Source organism: Nycticebus coucang, chromosome 7, assembly GCF_027406575.1.
Source record: "Nycticebus coucang isolate mNycCou1 chromosome 7, mNycCou1.pri, whole genome shotgun sequence".
Classification (NCBI taxonomy): Eukaryota; Metazoa; Chordata; class Mammalia; order Primates; family Lorisidae; genus Nycticebus; species Nycticebus coucang.
Genome location: NC_069786.1, coordinates 77580884 through 77604342, shown reverse-complemented (window position 1 = coordinate 77604342; position 23459 = coordinate 77580884). Strand labels below are relative to the sequence as shown.

The following is a 23459-nucleotide window of genomic DNA, read 5'->3' as shown; positions in this document are numbered from 1 at the left end:
ATTTATTTTTTTTTGTAGAGACAGAGTCTCACTTTATGGCCCTTGGTAGAGTGCCGTGGTGTCACACAGCTCACAGCAACCTCTAACTCTTGGGCTTACGCGATTCTCTTGCCTCAGCCTCCCGAGTAGCTGGGACTACAGGCGCCCGCCACAACGCCCGGCTATTTTTTGGTTGCAGTTCAGCCGGGGCTGGGTTTGAACCCGCCACCCTCAGTATATGGGGCCGGCGCCTTACCGACTGAGCCACAGGCGCCGCCCTTTCTTCTATGTTTGTTAAGAGATTTTCAGTCTTCACCAAAAGACTCTTAGAATTGATAAATAAATTTAGCAAAGCAACAGTTTTGATTAATGTACACAAATCAGTAGCATTTCTATAAACAGTCAAGCAGAGAGTCAAATCAAGTACTCACTATCACTAACAGTAGTGACAAAGAAAATAAAATAGCTGGGAATATGCTTTACAAGGAGGTTAAAGACCCCTACAGGAGGCCTATAAAACACTGCCAAAATAAATTACAGAAGACAAAATCAAACAGAAAAACATTCCCTGCTCACGAATTAGTAGGATCAAGATTGTTAAAATGTTCATACTGCCCAAAGTGATTTACAGATTCCATGTAACTCTTGTCAAAAAAGCAGCATCCTATTATACAGAGCTAGAAAAAAAATCTGAATCTTTATTTGAAACCAAAAAAAGAGCCCAAATTGCCAAAGCAATCTTAAGTAAAAGGAACAAATTTGGAGGCTTCTCATTACCTGGTTTCAAATTATACTACAAGGCTATAGTAACCAAAACAGCATATACTTATATAAAGATGGAGACATAGACCAATGGAACAGAGTAGAGAACCCAGAAATAAAATCATTTGCCTACAATAAACTGATCTTCAACAAAGCAGACAATATACACTAAGGAAAGGAAGTCCTGTTTGATAATTACTTCTGGGAATTTTTTTTTTTTTTTTTGCTATTTCTAGTTTTAATTGCATTTTTGAAGAACAAAAGATAACAGTATTTTTCAGTGCATGAATATCTGAAAATTCTTCCTTGTACAAGTACATTTTTCTAAGAGAAGAAAAAAGAGAGAGAGAAAAAAAAAAGCAACAAGAACCCCACCCTCACCCTTCCCAGCTGTATTTCTCCTAGTGGGTATAAATCAAATTTACTTTTAGAAGTTCATAAAGGGCTCTTCATGAATGCAAGTTTCTCCACAAAATAGCATTCTGTAAAAGAGTGTGCAGCATGATGGGAACGCCACCGTGCTAACTAATGTGATTGGCAAAATAGAGTTGTTTTGTAAGGTAAGGCAGCGATTATTTATGTAATCAAAATCCAAATAAACCTTTCTCCAGCACAAACTGTTAAAACTTTCTTCCCAAGCACTCCAAAATTTGGGTTCTTAATATTGTCGATGACATTCAAGGTTACCCCATGTAAATGAAGGTGTTGATGTAGAACTCATCTCTTCTGATGTACTTATGCTCTATCAGCCACTCTATTTGCTCTTTTATCATTGTCTTTTGTGGCAAGAACATGTTTTTCAAAATTTCAGTCTGCAGCTGAGCAGTACTAATTTTCTTCCTCATTTTCATTATTTGTATGATAGCTTCCTGGGTTCTTAATATTAGTTGGACTATCCCTTCATTCTTTCTTCTCTCATTCTTTCTGTAGTGAGCTGCAAGTGTCCAATCATGTTGATTTTACCCCTTTTTTGAACTTTTTCATTTTTTATTAAACTGAACTCCTGGTTCACTGAGAAGAGGGTACCTTCTGTGAAGTCTTTGGGTGAGTTGACTTGAGGTTCATACAATAAAAGTTGCCGCTTGAGCTTTGGGAAAGCCACTAAAGACCATAAAGTCCTTCTGAGCTCAGCATCCAGAAGTTCAGTTGCAAGTTTGAGATTTTCAAAGCTGATTTTCTCTCTAGGTTTTTGGTTCCATGCAAACAACACAACCAGCTGAAACGTGGTTACCTCCAAATCATATTGACCTACTTCATTCTTAAATGTTATAATTCCATTTGACATAGATGATGCCAATGTAATTTTCTATTGCTATGATTTTTTTTGTAGAATTCTTCTACTTCAGGTATCGAGTCCTCCAGTTCAGTAGAAAGTGAGACAAAGACTTTCTCAGAACTTCTTGAACAGGCACCAGCATTCAGAATTTTTATATTAACTGAATAAGCTGGTAAAGCCAATTTATTATTTTTTTGCATTTCCTTAAAATCTTGGTTCAAATGTTCAGATATTTTATATCCTAAAACATTCTGGCAAGCTTATTTACATAATCTGCTGGCATACCAACTTCTCTTAGTCACTCTACCATATTTTCTTCAATTTCACTATCAGCAGAGATGTCTAGTATAAGACGTCATGTCAAATGAGCTTTATGATACCTCATAAAAACATCTTTGTTTTGTACATATTTAAGTACCAAGAGCACTTCTTTAAGCTTTGGTTCAATCTCTTCAGAGGTTAGTTTTTTGCTAAATGGTGTTTTTCTTAACAACATGTCACAGTAATTGGCAAGCAGCTCAGGAAATTTTGATTCAGGCTGAGTTTTCAGCCTCACCCCCTTCTGCTTCAAAGGTAATTCAAGTTTAAATATGGTAGCATCATTAACAACTGCTTTATATGCCTTATCTTTTGCCATAAGAAATCGTGGATCATTTTGAAAAGCTTCTTTGACGAGTTTACTAAATCTATTAAATAGTGTAAGTAACTGCTCACCATATTTCTCACAGTCAGTAGTAATACCAGCACTAATGATATGTTCCTCCAAGTCTTTCAACATTGGGTCTATCCCATTGGGAACTCTGTCCGTCAATGAAAACATTAAATGTAATTTTTCAGTTTCATTTTGCTTGATCATGCCTTGGTATTTGGCCAAAATAGTCTCCTTAAATGATGTCACCAGGGCATTTACACAGCATTCCATAAGTGCTTCAACAGAGTTACATTCTCATCTTGTTTCTAAACAACGTAGTGCTCGTTTTTCTTCTTTTAATTTAGCATCTGCATATTTCATATAATTCTGTATGCCATTTTGTTGTAAATACAAGGGTGCCTGCGTTCTATAAAATCTCTCTGTTGCATCCAAGTATGCCTTCTCAAAATTGTCCCTATAAATTTGAAGCTTATCCTCAGGATTAGAATAAAGGTTAATGTAAGTTTCTCTTATTCCAATGACCAGCTGAGAATCAAAAGCTTCTCCCAATCTTTCAACATGTACCAGTTTCATTGCACTATCTTGGAGCCTGTTCTTCATATTTGAAAAGATTGACTCATTCCATGTATCAAGCATAAGCTTTTGAACAATACTGTCTTCCACATTTGATTTTTTATTGTTGCCCTGTTTACCCATTAAAGTAATCTCTAGTTGACAAAAAGGTTTTGGTAAAATATCACATTGCATAAAGAATTTTCACCACTCAACAATATATGCTTTTAGCAAAGCTGTATCATCTTGATGGCTCAGTACTCATGTTTGTACTTGCTTAATAAACTCAAGAATGTCTTCTTTTAAAGCCTGATGGATTTTTGCTGGGCCTTTATCATCCCAGAGACATACTGCATGCACGTGTCTGTCCCTTACTAGTTGCCTCAACAGAAGTGTAGTCATCGGTCCACTTTATTGAAACATCTTCCTTCATCAGTAAATTTTCTTTTTTGGGTTCTGTTTTGAGATGTTTTGGAAGGCATGGAAATCAGATCAAACCACTGCTGCTTTGTAACAGATTCCTGGCATAAAAGCTTCAAAACAATTGGGCGCATGACATCCCATTTGTCTTCAAACTGAAGAGAACCTTTATTCTTTTAAAATGATGGTAGCACTTCTTAAGTTGTCATCTGGTTGTGTCCTGTATTGGGGATGGGGGTTGAGAGGCAGATTCCTTTAACATATTAGAATCGCCATATTCTTTCAGTTCTGGGAAAACTGATAGCCACATGCAGGAGAATGAAACAAAATGCCTGTCTTTCACCATATAAAAATTAATTCAAGACAGATTAAACCCTTAAATGTAAGTCATGAGACCAGAAATATTCTAGAAGAAAAGGTAGGAAAACCTCTTTTAGACATTGGTCTAGGTGAAGAATTTATAAGAACGACCCCAAGTGACTTAATTAAATTAAACTTAAACTTCTGCATAGTAAAGGAAATAACCAACAGAGGGAATAGAAAACGCACAGAATGAGAGAAAATATTCCCAAACTATACATTTGACCTTTGACTGATATCCAGAATCTATACAAAATTTGTACTTGCACACTATGCAGTACTTCTCAGCCATAAAAAGGAGTGAAATGGTGTCATTTATAGCAATGTGGAGTGATACTTTCTTAGTAAAGTATCTCAGAGATGGAAAAACAAACACCGTATGTTCTCACTAATAAGTGGGAGCTGCTAGATGGGTACAGACAGGCACAAAGGAATATAAAAGATGAAGAACCAAAAAGGGAAGAGGCCAGAATAAAATCTTACCTATAGAATACATTGAACACTACTCAGGTGATATGCACATCAAAGCTCTGATTTAAGCATTACAAAAGATATTCATGTAACAAAAACACTGTATCCCCCTAATTAATGTTTTGAAAGTGTAGTTTTAAAACTTTAAGTTTATTATTAAAAATAATCTAGACACAGAAAAAAAACTTTGAGTACAGCACCCTTTTTTCCAGGTTTAAAATACCTCTTTTTCTGCAAAAAATATTTGCCAGTTTGTAAATAGCATGTGCCCTACAAAAATGGTAATGCATTTGATGGTGGTGATCATCAGAAATAAAATACCAATATTAAAGGTCATTTTGTTTTAACTTAAACCCTTTTATAGATTATTATTAAACATTGGTAGGAAATTGGGACTATAAACTAATTTGAGGTGAAAATATCGGGAAAACAGGAAACACTGACATTGGATCAGTTTTTGTATCTAAATGAGGACGAAAGACATGACCTAGTTGGATTTCCACTTTCTCTTATGCAGAAAAGGGCCCTGATTTCTAACATTGATTTTGCGAGTGTGACATGAAAAAAATGTACCTTTATGATATGTTATTGAACAGTTGAACTTTTAAAAATTGTATGCAAATTGATGTTTTCTTCTAGATTAAGTTAGAAATACAGAAGGAAAAATGTTTTTAGTGAATTTACCATAAATTATTTTGTAGATAGTATTAGAATGCCTAATGCCTTTTATCTTTAGATAAAAGTTGAATACATTGTTTTTTCTAATAGAAAAATATATTTAACCATGTAAAAAGTCACTAAAAATGTAAAAAAATTGATATAAATTTTTAAATCAATGCATTTTTATTATAGGAAAGTCAACATTTTAAACGAATCTCTTATAAACATTTTATAATTTTGTAAAAAATCAATATAATTGGCTCAGACAATAATTAGAACACAACTTAAAATAAATTTCCTTTTCTTTTTTTTTTTTTATTAAATCATAGCTGTGTACATTAGTATGATCATGGGGCACCATACACTTGGTTCATAGACTGTTTGACACATTTTCATCACACTAGTTAACATAGCTTTCCTGGCATTTTCTTAGTTATTTTGCTAAGACCTTTACATTCCACATTTACTAAGATTCACATATACCCTTGTAAGATGCACCGCAGGTGTAATCCCACCAATCCCCTTCCCTCTACCCACCTCACCCCTCCCTCCCCTCCTTTTCCCCCTTCCCCCTATTCTTAGGTTGTAACTGGGTTATAGCTTTCATGTGAAAACCCTAAATTAGTTTCATAGTAGGGCTGAGTACATTGGGTACTTTTTCTTCCATTCTTGAGATACTTTACTAAGAAGAATATGTTCCAGCTCCATCCATGTAGACATGAAAGAGGTAAAGTCTCCATCTTTCTTTAAGGCTGCATAATATTCCATGGTGTACATATACCACAATTTATTAATCCATTTGTGGATCAATGAGCACTTGGGCTTCTTCCATGACTTAGCAATTATGAATTGGGCTGCAATAAACATTCTGGTACAAATATCTTTGTTATGATGTGCTTTTTGGTCTTCTGGGTATATGCGCAGTAGAGGGATTACAAGATTGAATGGCAGATCTATTTTTAGATCTCTAAGTGTTCTCCATATCTCTTTCCAAAAGGAATGTATTAATTTGCATTCCCACCAGCAGTGCAAAAGTGTTCCCTTTTCTCCACATCCACGCCAACATCTCTGGTCTTGGGTAAAATAAATTTTCATGTGAACATTAGACTTCTAACCTGAAGGCAATAATAGAAGATACTTAATCAGAAATTTTATTAAGTATTAATAATTAATAAAAGAGATTAATTTTAGAGTATTTGTGTGACAAGGACAATATTGCCAAATTAGGTTTATTTTCATATTAATTTCCATACTCACCAAATCCACCTGCAAATGCCAGGGCAAAAAAGAGAAAGGAATATGTAGGCAACACTCAATATATATTTCTACTTAAATCCCTAGTTTTTTATTTTTTTCTAACCATGATATTTATATAACTTGTTCTCTTGTTATATAATTTTTAATTTTTATTTATAGCTGGACAAATCTACCACCTTGGTTAAGGAGAATTACAAATCAATTATAACAATAGTGATTTATTATTATAGCTAACAGAAAAAGTTACTTAGTCATAAATTAATGCATAAGCTATCTTTTTCAGTATGTACTGGTTGTATGAAGTATATATTGTTCTATCTCTACACAACGTCTCTTCTTAAAAAGGAAAGAGACAAGAAAAATACACAGAAAATTTGTTATATTTCTAGCCTTTAAAAAATAACTTCTCTAATGTTTTTGCTCTATTTTTTTATCCTTAAAAAAATGACAATAATTATTTTAACTGCATCCTTAGATATTTTATGTGCCTGTACTTTTAATGACTTTTAGTATATTCCCAGTGATAAAGACTCCATTAGTTCAATCGTCTTCTTTTCCCTCTACTTGGTTTACAATAGAAAACTGCTCTGTCTTTTATAAACATACAAAATGACATTGTTTCGTTTTCTAGGTCTCTTAAGTGGTAATTTTGGAAGAAAATAGTTCTCCTATTATGGCTGTTGTACAAAATGATAAAGGTAGAAACAACTGCTTCTGTCCCAGAGGCACAACTGTCCACACTGAAAGTGAATGTCATTCCAAGAATCAATTATGTGTTGAGAAAGAAACCACTCAAGGCACTAGACTATATTTTCAAAAAGGAAAAAGAAATCTCTAGTTTATAGGTCTTTCATTGAAGAAGAAAAGCTTAGATTCATTCTTTTTATTTGTTTCTCTCTATCCTAGATGGCTTTAATCTTACAAATATATAAGCACATTGCTTTACATTTACCTTTCAATTTTTTTTTCCTTATGGAAAACTGTGTCAGCTTATTGAAGGCAGCAGCCTTAATTTGGCCAAAATGATGTTTACCCAAAGTGTTACATTCTAACTTAAATGTCCAAAGAGGAAATAGTTAAGAATTGTATTAGCCTTAGCAGACAATGTAGATTAATTAATTTAAAAAGAGAGAGAGAAAAAAGCTTTTTAGGTGTTAGAGCAAGGTTACTGACTAATGATATCACTTGCCAGAGCATCCCAGAGGGGAGGAAGAGTTTCAGATAAAGGAGAGGGTGAAAACAGGCACAGCTCTGGTGCAGCTCAGAGGGGGATGTGCTAGAGCCTGCTGGGGACTTCACAGAAACTGTGAATCAGAAAAGAAAATGGTAGAAGAGAAGGGGAGATGGATGAGGGTCAAACCCAGAGAGGCTCAGAGACCAGGGGAGAGGTAAGGGAGGGATCCCATTTCCCCTCCCAGACACCTTAGGTAATCAGTAGGCTACTAAGGTGTTTGGAAGCTTTTCCACCCTTGTGAGCCTGGGCACTGCTGCAACTGCTGATTTTGTGGAAATTTGGTATGATTCCAGAGGAGTGGGCCTAGAGGAGCTGACTTCCACACCCGTCATTCCCTAGCCCTGCAGCTGAGAGGGCAGATGGAGACATTCTGGAGAGGCTGCTTCTCATCAGCTGTGGTCCCTGGCTGGAGATGCACATCAGTGGATCAGACATGCAGGCCAGATCCAGGACTCAAGCTAGGGACACGGGGAAGAGATTTGAGAGTTTGACCCAGGAGGTGAGGGAGTCCACATAGGCAGAACTGATGGGGGAATACAGTGGGAGTCCCCGAGCAGTTGTGATCTGGTGGAGTGCCTGTCCCCCCACAGGAAAGTCCCACTACACTATTGCTGTGGAGTGCAGCAGTTTATGGTGCCCATTTGCAAACAGACACTGGAGGGAGCCTCTCTGTGCAGGGGTAGTGAGAGAGGGTGGAGCTCACTCTGAGAACCAATCAATGAATTATAAACACCCTCTCCCTCCAAGCAGTCTTTCCAGTTTCAACAGATGGCTTTGGCTTCCCTTCCAGCAGCTTTTCCCAGCAGTCTAGGATAAGATCTCTGAACCTTGCAGAGAATGTGTGAAACTTCCAGGCTTACCCAATCTAACCCTGTCCAGTCTCCCTCCCTAACCAGCTTCTTTGTGGTGAAGAATAATCCTCTGGGAACTGCAGGGCCCCTCCAACTGCCTGGGATATTTAAGTGCTTCTCCTGAGGGGCTAAGAAGCCTATTACAGGCAGAAAAAAATATCTCTGCAGTTAGCCGTGTCTTGCGAGCATCAACCACTGGGAGAACATGTTCAGGTGCGAGGCTCATGCTTGTAATCCTAGCACTCTGGGAGGGCAAGGATTGCTTGAGCTCAGGAGTTTGAGACCAGCCTGAGAAAGAGCGAGGTCCCATCTTGACTAAAAAATAGAAAAACTAGTTGAATGTTGTGGTGGGCACCTATAATCCCAGCTACTCTCCAGGGGTTGAGGATCCCTGGAAATCAGGAGTTGTAGGTTGCTGTGAGCTATGATGCCTTGGCACCTTACCCAGGGTGACAAAGTTTCACTTTGTCTCAAAAACAAAACAAAAAACAGAAAGATAGAAAAAAATATTCCACACAAATGGCAACCAAAAGAAAGGAAAGGTAGCCATTCTTATCCCAGATAAAACTGATGTTAAATCAACAAAGGAAAAGAAAGACAAAGGGGGTCATTATTTATTGGTAAAGAGAACAATTCAACAGGGAGACATAACAATCCTAAATATATATGAACCTAAGACAGCAGCTCCAAGATACATAAAGCAGATTACTAGAGCCAAGCAAAGAAGTAAATAGCAGCATCATAATAGCTGGGAACGTCAATATCCTAGTTTCAGGGTGGGGCAAATCATTAAAGCAGAAAATAAATAAGCACTGGGTCCAAACCAGATTATAAATCAAATGGACCAAACAGATATGTACAGAACATTCTACCCCCAAACTACTAAATATACATTTCTTAGCAGTACTTGAAACATTCTACCCATTGATATCTTAGGCCACAAAACAAGTTTCAAAAAATTTAAAATAAAATAGTCATCCCATGTATCTAGTCAGACCACAGTGGAATAAAACTAGACATCAATCACAAGAGAAACACTAAATTCTATTCAAACTCATGGAAATTAAGCAACTTGATGCTGAATGACTATGGGTCAAGAATGAAATTGAGTTGGAAACTCAAAAGATTCTTTGAACTGAATGACAGAGGAGACATAAGCTATCAATGTTTATGGGACTCAGCAAAAGCATTCCTCAGTGGAAAATTCATAGCCTTAAATGCCTACATCGAAAAGACAGAAACATTGCAAGTTAACAACTTAATGTCACATCTTAAGGAACTAAAAAAAGGAAGAGCAAATCAAACCCAAACCCAGTAGATGAAAAGAAATAAAGCACAGACAAGAACTAAATGAAATGGAAATCAGTATAATAATAATAATCATCATAAGAAGATCAATAAAACAAAAGTACATTCTTTGAAAAGATAAACACAGTTGACAGACTGCTTATTAATTAACCACAGAAAGGAAGCAAATAACCTAAACCAGAAATGAAAAAAGGCAACATTACAGTATACCACAGAATTATAAGACATCATTTATGAATACTATGAAAACCTCTGTGAACATAATCTAGGAAACATAAAGGAAATGGCCAGCTTTGTAGAAACACACAACCTCCCCAAACTCAGGAAGAGATAGAACTCTTGAGCTGACTGATAATGAACAATAAAATCTAAGCATTAATAAAGAATCTTTTTTTTAAAAAAAGTCTTGGACCAGATGGATTCACAGCCAAATTCTATAAGACCTACAAGAAGAGCTGGTACACATACTACAGAAATTATTATATAACATAGAGAAGGAGGAAATTCTCCCCAACTCATTCCAGTATCACATTGATACCAAAACCAGGAAAGAACACAACAACAACAAAAAGAAAACTACAGAGCAATATCCCTAATAAACATAGATGAAAAACCCTCAGTAAATGGAATTCAGTAGCACATCAAAAAAATAATCTGCCATGACCAAATGGGCCATAAACAAGGATGCCAGGTGGCTTCAGTACACCTTAGGTCAGTAAGTGTGATTCATCACATAAATAGAAGCAAAAAGAAAGGTCATGTGGCAATCTCAATAGATGCAGAAAAAGCATTACACAAAATCGGTCATGGGGGCAAGACATGATTGCAAGAGGGACTTTACCTAACAATTGCAATCAGTGTAACCTGGCTTATTGTCCCTCAATGAATCCCCAACAATAAAAAAAAAAAATCTATAAACTGATGTGGAAAGAGGTCAAAATATGTTAATAAGTGAAAAAAGCAATTTGCAGACTAAAAAAAATAAATAAAAAAAATAATAGAAATCCTAAACATAGTAGGCATAGAAAAAACAACTCAATATTATAAAAGCCATATATCACAGTTGAAAAGTTGAAAACATAGTAGATTTTTGCATTTATTGAGATGACTATATGGTTTTCTCTTTAATCTTTTAAAAAATGAATTATATTAAATACATTTTAAGCATTGAAAATTCCTTGCATTCCTGGTTTCAGGCCAACCTTTAAAACACTGCTATTTTACTCTTTATTAAATTTTTATTTAGAGGTTTTTCAGCCGTACTTAGAAGAAGGGTTGACTGTGGCTTTATCTTTGTGTCATTTTTGTCTAGTTTAGAGACTACAACTATAAATTTACCTTAGAATAATTTGAAAAGTTTTCTCTTCTGATTTTCCAGATGTTTGGGAACAGTTTATGATGTTTAAAACATTGTGAAATTTCACAAAATTTATTATTTTAATCTTTTTTTTTTTATTGTTGGGGATTCATTGAGGGTACAATAAGCCAGTTACACTGATTGCAATTGTTAGGTAAAGTCCCTCTTGCAATCATGTCTTGCCCCCATAAAGTGTGACACACACCAAGGCCCCCCTCTCCTTCCCCCCCATAGCCTTAATTGTCATTAATTGTCCTCATATCAAGATTGAGTACATAGGATTCATGCTTCTCCATTCTTGTGATGCTTTACTAAGAATAATGTCTTCCACTTCCATCCAGGTTAATACAAAGGATGTAAAGTCTCCACTTTTTTTAATGGCTGAATAGTATTCCATGGTATACATATACCAATATACCACAGCTTGTTAATCGATTCCTGGGTTGGTGGGCATTTAGGCTGTTTCCACATTTTGGCGATTGTAAATTGAGCTGCAATAAACAGTCTAGTACAAGTGTCCTTATGATAAAAGGATTTCTTTCCTTCTGGGTAGATGCCCAGTAATGGGATTGCAGGATCGAATGGGAGGTCTAGCTTGAGTGCTTTGAGGTTTCTCCATACTTCCTTCCAGAAAGGTTGTACTAGTTTGCAGTCCCACCAGCAGTGTCAAAGTGTTCCCTTCTCTCCACATCCACGCCAGCATCTGCAGTTTTGAGATTTTGTGATGTGGGCCATTCTCACTGGGGTTAGATGATATCTCAGGGTTGTTTTGATTTGCATTTCTCTAATATATAGAGATGATGAACATTTTTTCATGTGTTTGTTAGCCATTCGTCTGTCATCTTTAGAGAAAGTTCTATTCATGTCTCTTGCCCATTGATGTAAGGGATTGTTGGCTTTTTTCATGTGGATTAATTTGAGTTCTCTATAGATCCTAGTTATCAAGCTTTTGTCTGATTGAAAATATGCAAATATCCTTTCCCATTGTGTAGATTGTCTCTTTGCTTTGGTTATTGTCTCCTTAGCTGTACAGAAGCTTTTCAGTTTAATGAAGTTCCGTTTGTTTATTTTTGTTGTTGTTGCAATTGCCATGGCAGTCTTCTTCATGAAGTCTTCCCCCAGGCCAATATCTTCCAGTGTTTTTCCTATGCTTTCTTGGAGGATTTTATTGTTTCATGCCTTAAATTTAAGTCCTTTATCCATCTTGAATCAATTTTTGTGAGTTGGGAAAGGTGTGGGTCCAGTTTCAGTCTTTTACATGTAGACATCCAGTTCTCCCGACACCATTTATTGAATAGGGAGTCTTTCCCCCAAGGTAAGTTCTTGTTTGGTTTATCAAAGATTAGGTGGTTGTAAGATGTAGTTTCATTTCTTGGTGTTCAATTCGATTCCAAGTGTCTATGTCTCTGTTTTTGTGCCAGTACCATGCTGTCTTGACCACTATGGCTTTGTAGTACAGACCAAAATCTGGTATGCTGATGCTCCCAGCTTTATTTTTGTTACTAAGAACTGCCTTAGCTGTACGGGGTTTTTTTCCGGTTCCATACAAAACGCAGAATCATTTTTTCCAAATCTTGAAAGTACAATGTAGGTACTTTGATAGGAATGGCATTGAATAGGTAGATTGCTTTGGGAAGTATAGACATTTTAACAATGTTGATTCTTCCCATCCATGAGCATGGTATGTTCTTCCATTTGTTAATATCCTCTGCTATTTCCTTTCTGAGGATTTCATAGCTTTCTTTATAGAGGTCCTTCACCTCCTTCGTTAGGTATATTCCTAGGTATTTCATTTTCTTTGAAACTATGGTGAAGGGAGTTGTGTCCTTAATTAGCTTCTCATCTTGACTGTTATTGGTGTATACAAAGGCTACTGACTTGTGGACATTGATTTTATATCCTGAAACATTACTGTATTTTTTGATGACTTCTAGGAGTCTTGTGGTTGAGTCTTTGGGGTTCTCTAAGTATAAAATCATTATTATTTTAATCTTAAGTGCTAATAGCTAGGTATTCTGTACTTTTATTTTCTAAATCTGACTATTGTAGCTTAGAACAGGCAATGCCTGATGGTATTCAGGTAAAGATGATGTTACCTGCCAAAATTTCTTTTGTAGAGTAAAAAATTGAAAATTTTAACAAATGCTTCCTTGGGCACAAAGTTCCTTATATATTAATTGTTTATAAGACTAATTTTGATAATTATCTGTGATTTTAAATTCTTTTTTTTTTTTTATTGTTGGGGATTCATTGAGGGTACAATAAGCCAGTTACACTGATTGCAATTGTTAGGTAAAGTCCCTCTTGCAATCATGTCTTGCCCCCATAAAGTGTGACACACACTAAGGCCCCACCCTCCTCCCTCCATCCCTCTTTCTGCTTCACCCCCCCAAACTTAATTGTCATTAATTGTCCTCATATCAAGATTGAGTACATAGGATTCATGCTTCTCCATTTTTGTGATGCTTTCCTAAGAATAATGTCTTCCACTTCCATCCAGGTTAATACGAAGGATGTAAAGTCTCCATTTTTTTTAATAGCTGAATAGTATTCCATGGTATACATATACCACAGCTTGTTAATCGATTCCTGGGTTGGTGGGCATTTAGGCTGTTTCCACATTTTGGCAATGGTAAATTGAGCTGCAATAAACAGTCTAGTACAAGTGTCCTTATGATAAAAGGATTTTTTTCCTTCTGGGTAGATGCCCAGTAATGGGATTGCAGGATCAAATGGGAGGTCTAGCTTGAGTGCTTTGAGGTTTCTCCATACTTCCTTCCAGAAAGGTTGTACTAGTTTGCAGTCCCACCAGCAGTGTCAAAGTGTTCCCTTCTCTCCACATCCACGCCAGCATCTGCAGTTTTGAGATTGTGTGATGTGGGCCATTCTCACTGGGGTTAGATGATATCTCAGGGTTGTTTTGATTTGCATTTCTCTAATATATAGAGATGATGAACATTTTTTCATGTGTTTGTTAGCCATTCGTCTGTCGTCTTTAGAGAAAGTTCTATTCATGTCTCTTGCCCATTGATATAAGGGATTGTTGGCTTTTTTCATGTGGATTAATTTGAGTTCTCTATAGATCCTGGTTATCAAGCTTTTGTCTGATTGAAAATATGCAAATATCCTTTCCCATTGTGTAGGTTGTCTCTTTGCTTTGGTTATTGTGTCCTTAGCTGTACAGAAGCTTTTCAGTTTAATGAAGTCCCATTTGTTTATTTTTGTTGTTGTTGCAATTGCCTTGGCAGTCTTCTTCATGAAGTCTTCCCCCAGGCCAATATCTTCCAGTGTTTTTCCTATGCTTTCTTGGAGGATTTTTATTGTTTCATGCCTTAAATTTAAGTCCTTTATCCATCTCGAATCAATTTTTGTGAGTTGGGAAAGGTATGGGTCCAGTTTCAGTCTTTTACATGTAGACATCCAGTTATCCCAACACCATTTATTGAATAGGGAGTCTTTCCCCCAAGGTAAGTTCTTGTTTGGTTTATCAAAGATTAGGTGGTTGTAAGATGTTAGTTTCATTTCTTGGTGTTCAATTTGATTCCAAGTGTCTATGTCTCTGTTTTTGTGCCAGTACCATGCTGTCTTGACCACTATGGCTTTGTAGTACAGACTAAAATCTGGTATGCTGATGCCCCCAGCTTTATTTTTGTTACTATGAACTGCCTTAGCTATACGGGGTTTTTTCCGGTTCCATACAAAACGCAGAATCATTTTTTCCAAATCTTGAAAGTATGATGTAGGTACTTTGATAGGAATGACATTGAATATGTAGATTGCTTTGGGAAGTATAGACATTTTAACAATGTTGATTCTTTCCATCCATGAGCATCGTATGTTCTTCCATTTGTTAATATCCTCTGCTATTTCCTTTCTGAGGATTTCATAGTTTTCTTTATAGAGGTCCTTCACCTCCTTCGTTAGGTATATTCCTAGGTATTTCATTTTCTTTGAAACTATGGTGAAGGGAGTTGTGTCCTTAATTAGCTTCTCATCTTGACTGTTATTGGTGTACACAAAGGCTACTGACTTGTGGACATTGATTTTATATCCTGAAACATTACTGTATTTTTTGATGACTTCTAGGAGTCTTGTGGTTGAGTCTTTGGGGTTCTCTAAGTATAAGATCATGTCATCAGCAAAGAGGGAGAGTTTGACCTCCTCTGCTCCCATTTGGATTCCCTTTATTTCCTTGTCTTGCCTAATTGTATTGGCTAGAACTTCCAGCCCTATGTTGAATAGTAAAGGTGAGAGAGGACAACCTTGTCTGGTTCCAGTTCTAAGAGGAAAAGCTTTCAGTTTTACTCCATTCAGTAAAATATTGGCTGTGGGTTTGTCATAGATAGCTTCAATCAGTTTTAGAAATGTGCCACCTATGCCTATACTCTTCAGTGTTCTAATTAGAAAACGATGCTGGATTTTATTAAATGCTTTTTCTGCATCTATTGAGAGGATCATGTGATCTTTATTTTTGCCTCTGTTAATATGGTGGATAACGTTTATGGACTTGCGTATGTTAAACCAGCCTTGCATCCCTGGGATGAAGCCTACTTGATCATGATGAATGACTTTTTTGATGATAAACTGTAACCTATTGGCTAGGATTTTGTTGAGAATTTTGCCATCTATATTCATGAGTGAGATTGGTCTGAAATTCTCCTTTTTGTTTGGGTCTTTTCCTGGTTTTGGGATCAGGGTGATGTTTGCTTCATAGAATGTGTTGGGGAAGATTCCTTCTTCCTCAGGTTTTTGGAATAATTTCTGCAGTACAGGAATAAGCTCTTCCTTGAAGGTTTGATAGAATTCTGGAGTGAAACCATCTGGACCAGGGCATTTTTTAGTTGGAAGCTTTTTTATTGTTTCTTTGATCTCAGTGCTTGAAATTGGTCTGTTCAGGAGGTCTATTTCATCCTGGCTAAGTCTAGGGAGAGGGTGTGATTCCAAATATTGATCCATTTCCTTCACATTGTCAAATTTCTGGGCGTAGAGTTTCTGGTAGTATTCAGAGATGATCTCTTGTATCTCTGTGGGATCAGTTGTTATTTCCCCTTTATCATTTCTGATTGAGGTTATTAGAGATTTTACTTTTCTATTTCTAGTTAGTCTGGCCAATGGTTTCTCTATTTTATTTATTTTTTCAAAAAACCAACACCTTGTTTCATTAATTTTCTGAATGATTCTTTTGTTTTCAATTTCATTGATCTCTGATTTGATTTTGGATATTTCTTTTCTTCTACTGAGTTTAGGCTTAGATTGTTCTTCTTTTTCCAATTCCATAAGATCTCTTGTGAGATTGTTGATGTGCTCTCTTTCTGTTTTTCGAATGTAGGCATCTAAAGCGATGAATTTTCCTCTCAAAACTGCTTTTGCAGTATCCCACAGGTTTTGGTAGTTTGTCTCTTCATTGTTGTTATGCTCAAGGAAGTTAATGATTTCCTGTTTTATTTCTTCCTTCACCCATCTGTTATTCAACAGAAGATTGTTCAATTTCCATGCCTTTGGGTGGGCTTGAGCATTTTTGTTAGAGTTGAGTTCCACCTTTAGTGCCTTATGGTCTGAAAAGATACAAGGTAAAATTTCAATTCTTTTGATTCTGTTGATATTTGTTTTGTGTCCCAGGATATGATCAATTTTGGAGAATGTTCCATGGGGTGATGAGAAGAATGTATATTCTTTATCTTTGGGGTGGAGTGTTCTATATGCGTCTATCAAGCATAATTGTTCTAGGGTCTCATTTAAATCTCTTACATCTTTGTTTAATTTCTGTTTAGAGGATCTGTCCAGCTCTGTAAGAGGTGTGTTAAAGTCCCCTGTTATGATGGTATTATCAGATATCATATTGCTCAGGCTGAGTAAGGTCTGCTTCAAGAATCTGGGAGCATTTAAATTGGGTGCATAGATATTTAGAATTGAAATGTCTTCTTGTTGTATTTTTCCCTTGACCAATATAAAGTGACCATCTTTGTCTTTTTTGACTTTAGTTGCTTTAAATCCACATGTATCTGAAAATAAGATTGCAACTCCTCTTTTCTTCTGAATTCCATTTGCCTGAAAAATTGTCTTCCAACCCTTGACTCGGAGCTTTAATTTGTCTTTTGAAGCCAGGTGTGTTTCTTGCAGACAGCAAATGGATGGCTTGTGTTTTTTAATCCAGTCAGGCAATCTATGTCTCTTTAGTGGGGAATTCAAGCCATTAACATTTATTGAGATAATTGATAAGTGTGGTAGTATTCTATTCGTCTTATTTGGTGAGAGTCCATTGCTTAGTTTTATCTTTTGCATCAGTGTGGAGGTTAGGTTCTGTCCTTTGATTTCTGAATTCTTACTTTGCTGCTGATCCATTGTGGTGGTCAGTGTGCAGAACAGGTTGAAGTATTTCCTGTAGAGCTGGTCTTGTTGTGGCGAATTTCCTCAATGTTTGTATATCCGTAAATGATTTGATTTCTCCGTCAATTTTTAAGCTTAGCTTAGCAGGGTACAGAATTCTGGGCTGAAAATCGTTCTGTTTAAGTAGATTAAAGGTAGATGACCATTGTCTTCTTGCTTGGAAAGTTTCATTAGAGAAGTCTGCGGTCACTCTGATGAATTTGCCCCTGTAGGTCAACTGGCGCTTACTCCTGGCAGCTTGCAGAATCTTTTCTTTTGTCTTGACTTTGGACAGGTTCATCACAATGTGTCTTGGAGAAGCTCGGTTAGAGTTGAGGTGACCCGGGGTCCGATATCCCTCTGAAAGCAGTGTGTCAGACTCTTTGGTGATGTTTGGGAAATTTTCTTTTATAATATTCTCTAGTATGGCTTCCATTCCTCTGGGGCATTCTTCTTCCCCTTCTGGAATTCCTATAACTCGTATGTTGGAACGCTTCATAAAGTCCCATAATTCTGACAGTGAACGTTTTGCTTTCTCTCTCTTCTTTTCTGCCTCTTTTACTGTCTGAGTTATCTCAAGAACTTTGTCTTCTACCTCTGAAATTCTTTCTTCTGCATGGTCTAACCTGTTGCTGATATTTTCCATTGTATCTTTAAGTTCCCTAATTGACTGTTTCAGTTCCTTCAGGTCTGCTATATCATTTTATATTCTTCATATCATTCATCTCTTATTTGATTCTGTTTTTGGATTTCCTTTTGGTTATTTTCCACGTTATTAGCAATTTCCTTCATTGTTTGCATCATTTCTTTCATTGTTTTCAACATGTGTATTCTAAATTCCCTTTCTGTCATTCCTAACATTTCTATACTGGTGGAATCATCTGCAGTAGCTACCTCATTGTCCCTTGGTGGGGTTGTTCTGGACTGGTTCTTCATGTTGCCTGGAGTTTTCTGCTGATTCTTCCTCATGAGTGATTTCTTTTATCTGTTTCCTTGCCCTAATTTTCCTTTCACTTCCTCTTGCTCTTTAAGTTCTTGTGCCTGTGGAAGTTGTGGGCGGGTTTAGACGGATTGAACACACGTGACCTCTTGCCGGTTTTCCACTGTTTTAGTCCTCCTCTTGGGGTCCAGAAGTCTCTCGCTGACTCCCTATATCTTCATAGGAGTGATGATAGTCACTTCCCACCAGCCAGAGATGCCTGGAGTCCTATCTCCCCAGACTCACGGTGCCCAGATCCTCTGTTCACAAGTCTGCTTCCAGTAGTACTGCACCTCTCACAGACTTGGCCATACCTCCTCTTTGGACACAAGGCTGAGTGACCTCTGTTCATGAGTCTGCTTCCAGCAGGACCACTCCTCCACAGTCAGGGCCGGACCTCTTCTTTGGACAAGTTGTTGGGTGTCCGGAGCCTCTTTTCTCCCCCAACTCCCAGCTTCGCCTGCCTCACCTAGCGGCGTGATTTTAAATTCTAAATAGCTTTAATTATTTTTGGCTTACTTTATCTGTCAATTTATGAGCACAATTATGGAAACTTCGACATATCTCTTAAATGCTTCTTGAGTATTCCCTGAAGTAGGTTTTCCAGTCATTATGTCTTTTCTTTCATCCCCCTCAGGGATGCCTATGATTATTATGATAGGCTTGGCTTCTTTACATAATCCCATGTTTCTTGTAGACTTTGTTCATTCCTCTTGTTTCTCTGTTCTTTCTTCCTGAGCAATTTGTTTAATTCAAAGGTGTTGTCTCCTGAAGCTATGAGATTCTTTTTCCTTATCTAGCCTATTGGTACAGATTTCCACTATGTTCCATATTTCATTGAATAAATTCATTCTTTCCTGAAGCTTTGTTTAATTTTTAAAAATAAATTTAGTTTCTTTAATGAATTTTATTCATTTCTTTCATTGTTTTGGTTTTCTATTTTCTCTTATAAACCATATTGACATTCTTTATCAGTCATTTCAATATTCTCATTTTGTTGGTTTTCATTGGAATAGTCATTGTTTTCTTTTGAAGGGATCCTTTCAGTGTGATTGTTCATATTTCTGGTGTTCTTTCACTGATTTCTTTCCATCTGGAGCAGCTATTGGTTGTTACTTTTGAATTTTTTTAATTTAAATAATGGCATACCTGTTTAATCTCTGAGATAGTAGGTGGTGCTTGTGGGTGAGACTCAACCACATTCTGTATGATTGAGTCAGTAAATACTGTAGGAGCAATGAAACTTGACATCCCTGTTGGTAGATGGCCCTTGCCAGAAGGAATAAGCTGCAGTGTTGCTTTTGTGTCCTGTGCCCAGGTCTTTTCCCTTAGGGAAACACATAATTGCCCCAAGTGGTGGGTGGGGTCCCAGAACTTTAGGGAGTTCTTATTCTCTGCTATAGCAGAGGTCAGTGGGAGAGTGTGAATGGGAGGGACTGGGTTGGATGAGCTTCCCACCAGGGGAAGCTCCCTGCATGACTGTGATGTGGGTGAGGAAGTTCTCTACCCCAATCCTGGCCTGAGCTGAGACTACAGCCTTCCTGGTGGGGGCAGGGGGTGTTCTGCATGCACACTATGGCTTGAACCCACACTGCACTCTCTCTCCAGTCTGCCCATTTGTGTACCCTTGCCTCATAATACTAATAATACTCAAATCTCTCTTCTGTGTATCTGAGCAACATGATAAAGACCTGGGTTTGCAGGAACTATCCTGTGGCCCTGTCTCAGATCCCCAAAGATTAATCCCTAACCATGCCAGGGAGAAATGTGCTAGCTCCCATTTGCCCATAGGTTGCCCATGCAGGTTCCATATCTCTGTGCTTTGGGTATGCCCCACTCTGATGAAGTTTCCAGGAGCACCCCTTAGTCTGTAATGCAATGCTTTATTAACTAATACTTAATTCATAAGTGACCACCACTGTATGCAAGGCATTATCATTATGCTAGCAGTATTGACATGAAAAGATGAATAAGATATTGTGCTTGTATTTATTTTTTGCTCATTAAAGTATGATAATTTATGCTCATAAGGGCAATACCAAATCAGTAAGTAAAAGTTAAATTAAAATTAATGTATTCGATTGAATTCAGCAGGGAAGTGTATGTTTTATAAAAATGTTCAAAATTATTATATTAAAACTATATATTTCAGTGTGTATCAGCAGAGTTACATTAGAGTTTAGCTGAAATTAATGAAAGCTCAACTAGCAGAGGTTTAAACCACAAGAGAACTCATTGTTTACTTATACAGTTTATGGGTGGAGGCAATTATGCAGTTGATTTAGCTGAGCTACCATAACAAGGTCCTGGGTCAAGTGTTTCTCTAATGCCCTTGGCCTCATCATCATAAACACTAGGTTGCTGCAGTTTCTTATATCATTATATCACACTGAGTCCAAAGGAGGAAATAGGACAGCTAGGTAGAATAAGGAAAAAGCTTTTCTCAGAACCTTCCAAATGTTCCCTTTCTGTCAGGAAGGAAACTGGCTTGGTGTCAGCTAATCTTGATTCATCTTCTGGGGCTTAGACACGGTATTAGTAAGAGAAAACCTGAGATATTTAACAAAAAATATACAGGAGAAATGTTTATTGCCTAAACAATCAACGAGACTTCCTTATACAGAGCTAACTTAGTTTAAAAGTTCACTTAAGTGAGACACTTGTTTTCCTACATGCACCTTATTATTTTTTTCAACCGGTAAAGTGTTCATAGTTTAAAATTCAAATGTTGTAAAGGTATGCACAGTGAAAATCAAGCCTTCGAACTCACATGTCTCTTAGCCACCCAGTCTTCTGCCCCAGGACAGTCATCCTTACAAGTCTCTCTCTCAGTTTTTCATCAGGCTAGATGAATAAAGTACTATTATGTATTTGTCACCCTTTTACATAACAATAGTTTTTCACTCATTATATTAAATGTGTTTTTAGATACGCTGGGTTTTGTTCTTTGCCTTAGGCACATGAAATCCAAAATCACAAGAGATATTCAGCAGATGGTTACCAATACCCACAGAACCTTGGGATACTGATACTATACCTTATGATAATATTTAATAAGCTATACCTTCTTCATTGCTCATAAAACTAGCCATGTATTGTGTTGCTGTAATTTCCTTGGATACTCTAAGGCATCTGCGGAGAAGGCCCCATCTTCCTCCAATGCCCAGTCTGGTCTCCTCCAGGTCTGTGGATAGGAGCAGAGCAATAGTTGCAATCTGCACCTTACTAACCATCCGTTCTCTGAGATTGTTTTTGGCCATATTTCTGTGCTTCTGGTCCTCAGAAGAGTCTGCAATCCCAAACACTTTATCTGGCCCTGGATCTTCTCCGATTTAGATCTTTTTTTACATACAATTGCAACTAAGTCAGTTGTCAAGGAGGAGCAAATATCAACTTTTCCATGTAGTTTTTCCCTTTCACAGTGGGTTTCAAACCTTTTGAATTGTGATCTACCATAAGAAATATACTTCATAACTTTCTTATACATACATTTTTGAAAAAAAATTTTAGCAAAGAAGTCTTACTACTACTATCTGTGTTGTTACTTAATAGTTTCTCTTCTGTTATTTTTCATCTTAAAAGTAACATGTCTCACTCAAATGGATTTCATGACCTAGGAATCAATAGCTCCCTGAAATCTGAAAAATGCTGCCTAATGACAATTAGCACATTGTGAAAGACATTCCTTCTGGTAGAAATGTCTACCAGTTCATACAGTTTATCTGAGAGGCAATGTGAAACAGGTAAATTTTTCTTTTCTTTTTTTTTTTTTTTCTTTAACTGAGACAGAGTCTCACCTGTCACCTGGGCTAGAGTGTTAAGTAACATTATCATGGCTCATTGCAACTTCAAACTTCTGGGCTCAGCCTCCCAAGCATCTGGGACTACAGGTGCATACCACCATGCCTGGCTAATTTTTAAATTTTTGGTTGTCCATGGTGATCTTAAACTTCTGGCCTCAAATGATTCTCTGCTTTGGCCTCCAAAAGTGCTGGGATTACAGGCATGGGCCACTGTGCCCAATCTGTTTGTTTTTTTTTCCTTTTTTGAAAGAAAATCTTATTCCCAGATAGCTTAATTCAGACTTATACTTTTCTATAAGAATATTACTCCTGTTGATTAATCTGATTATTGCTGTTGCACAAGTATTTACAGTGTCTATTAAACTAAGGCCAGGTGGAGTCTTCATGAATGTTAGTCAGAATCGATACTGAATCATTGCCTTTTTATTTGCAACCCAGTTCTTTTTCAACATTTTTCATATTCTTGGTTTCTGTTTTTACTCAGATTCATCTCCTCATGACACTACAGAGCTTTTGATTTTGCTCAACATTGATTTCTTTTACATATTTTGTATACATGTAGTATACAGAGCAGTCCTTTAGTTCTTTCTCTCTCTCCTTTCCCTGTCTATGCTTAACAGAAAGAAACTGCAATATTGTATTTTGCCAGTAGGCCTATTTAATGCATGATTAAATCAATTCAAAAACATTCTTTACATTTCAGACTTTGGTTTATTTTGTGAAGTATTTTCTTTATGATTCTGTGATTAATTTTTTTTACATATATGTGAAAGAGAACTTCAACATGTATCTGTTTAATAAATATTTATTTCCCAAGTACAAACTTTTCACGTCAAGTCTTTCCAAAGTTATTAGCGCTTATAGTACATCTCTGTCCAGTGGAACAGATGTTGCCTGTATCTACAAATATTTCAAGAACAGATTGAAGGCATGCAACATGCAATTCCTTCTGGCATGATTCTCATACGTTTTGCCAGAAAATGTTTGAACAGATTTTAAATCTTTCTCCTCATTATCTTTGAAAAATATACAAACTCAACACACATTTTTGCAAGGTGCCTGTTATGAATTACATGCTATGAAGAGTACTTCTAAAACAAAATGCCTCTAAACTTCAAAAAAATGACTATAGAGAACTTGGAAAGAAGAAAATAAAGTCAGATGATAGTAAT

At 36.8% G+C, this 23459-nt stretch overlaps 1 pseudogene; it reads right to left on the bottom strand.

Annotated features, from left to right (window-relative positions):
• Positions 1 to 1424: 1424 nt before the first annotated feature.
• LOC128589731 (cullin-5-like) lies at positions 1425 to 21744 on the bottom strand (annotated as a pseudogene).
• Between the last annotated feature and the right edge of the window lie 1715 nt (positions 21745 to 23459).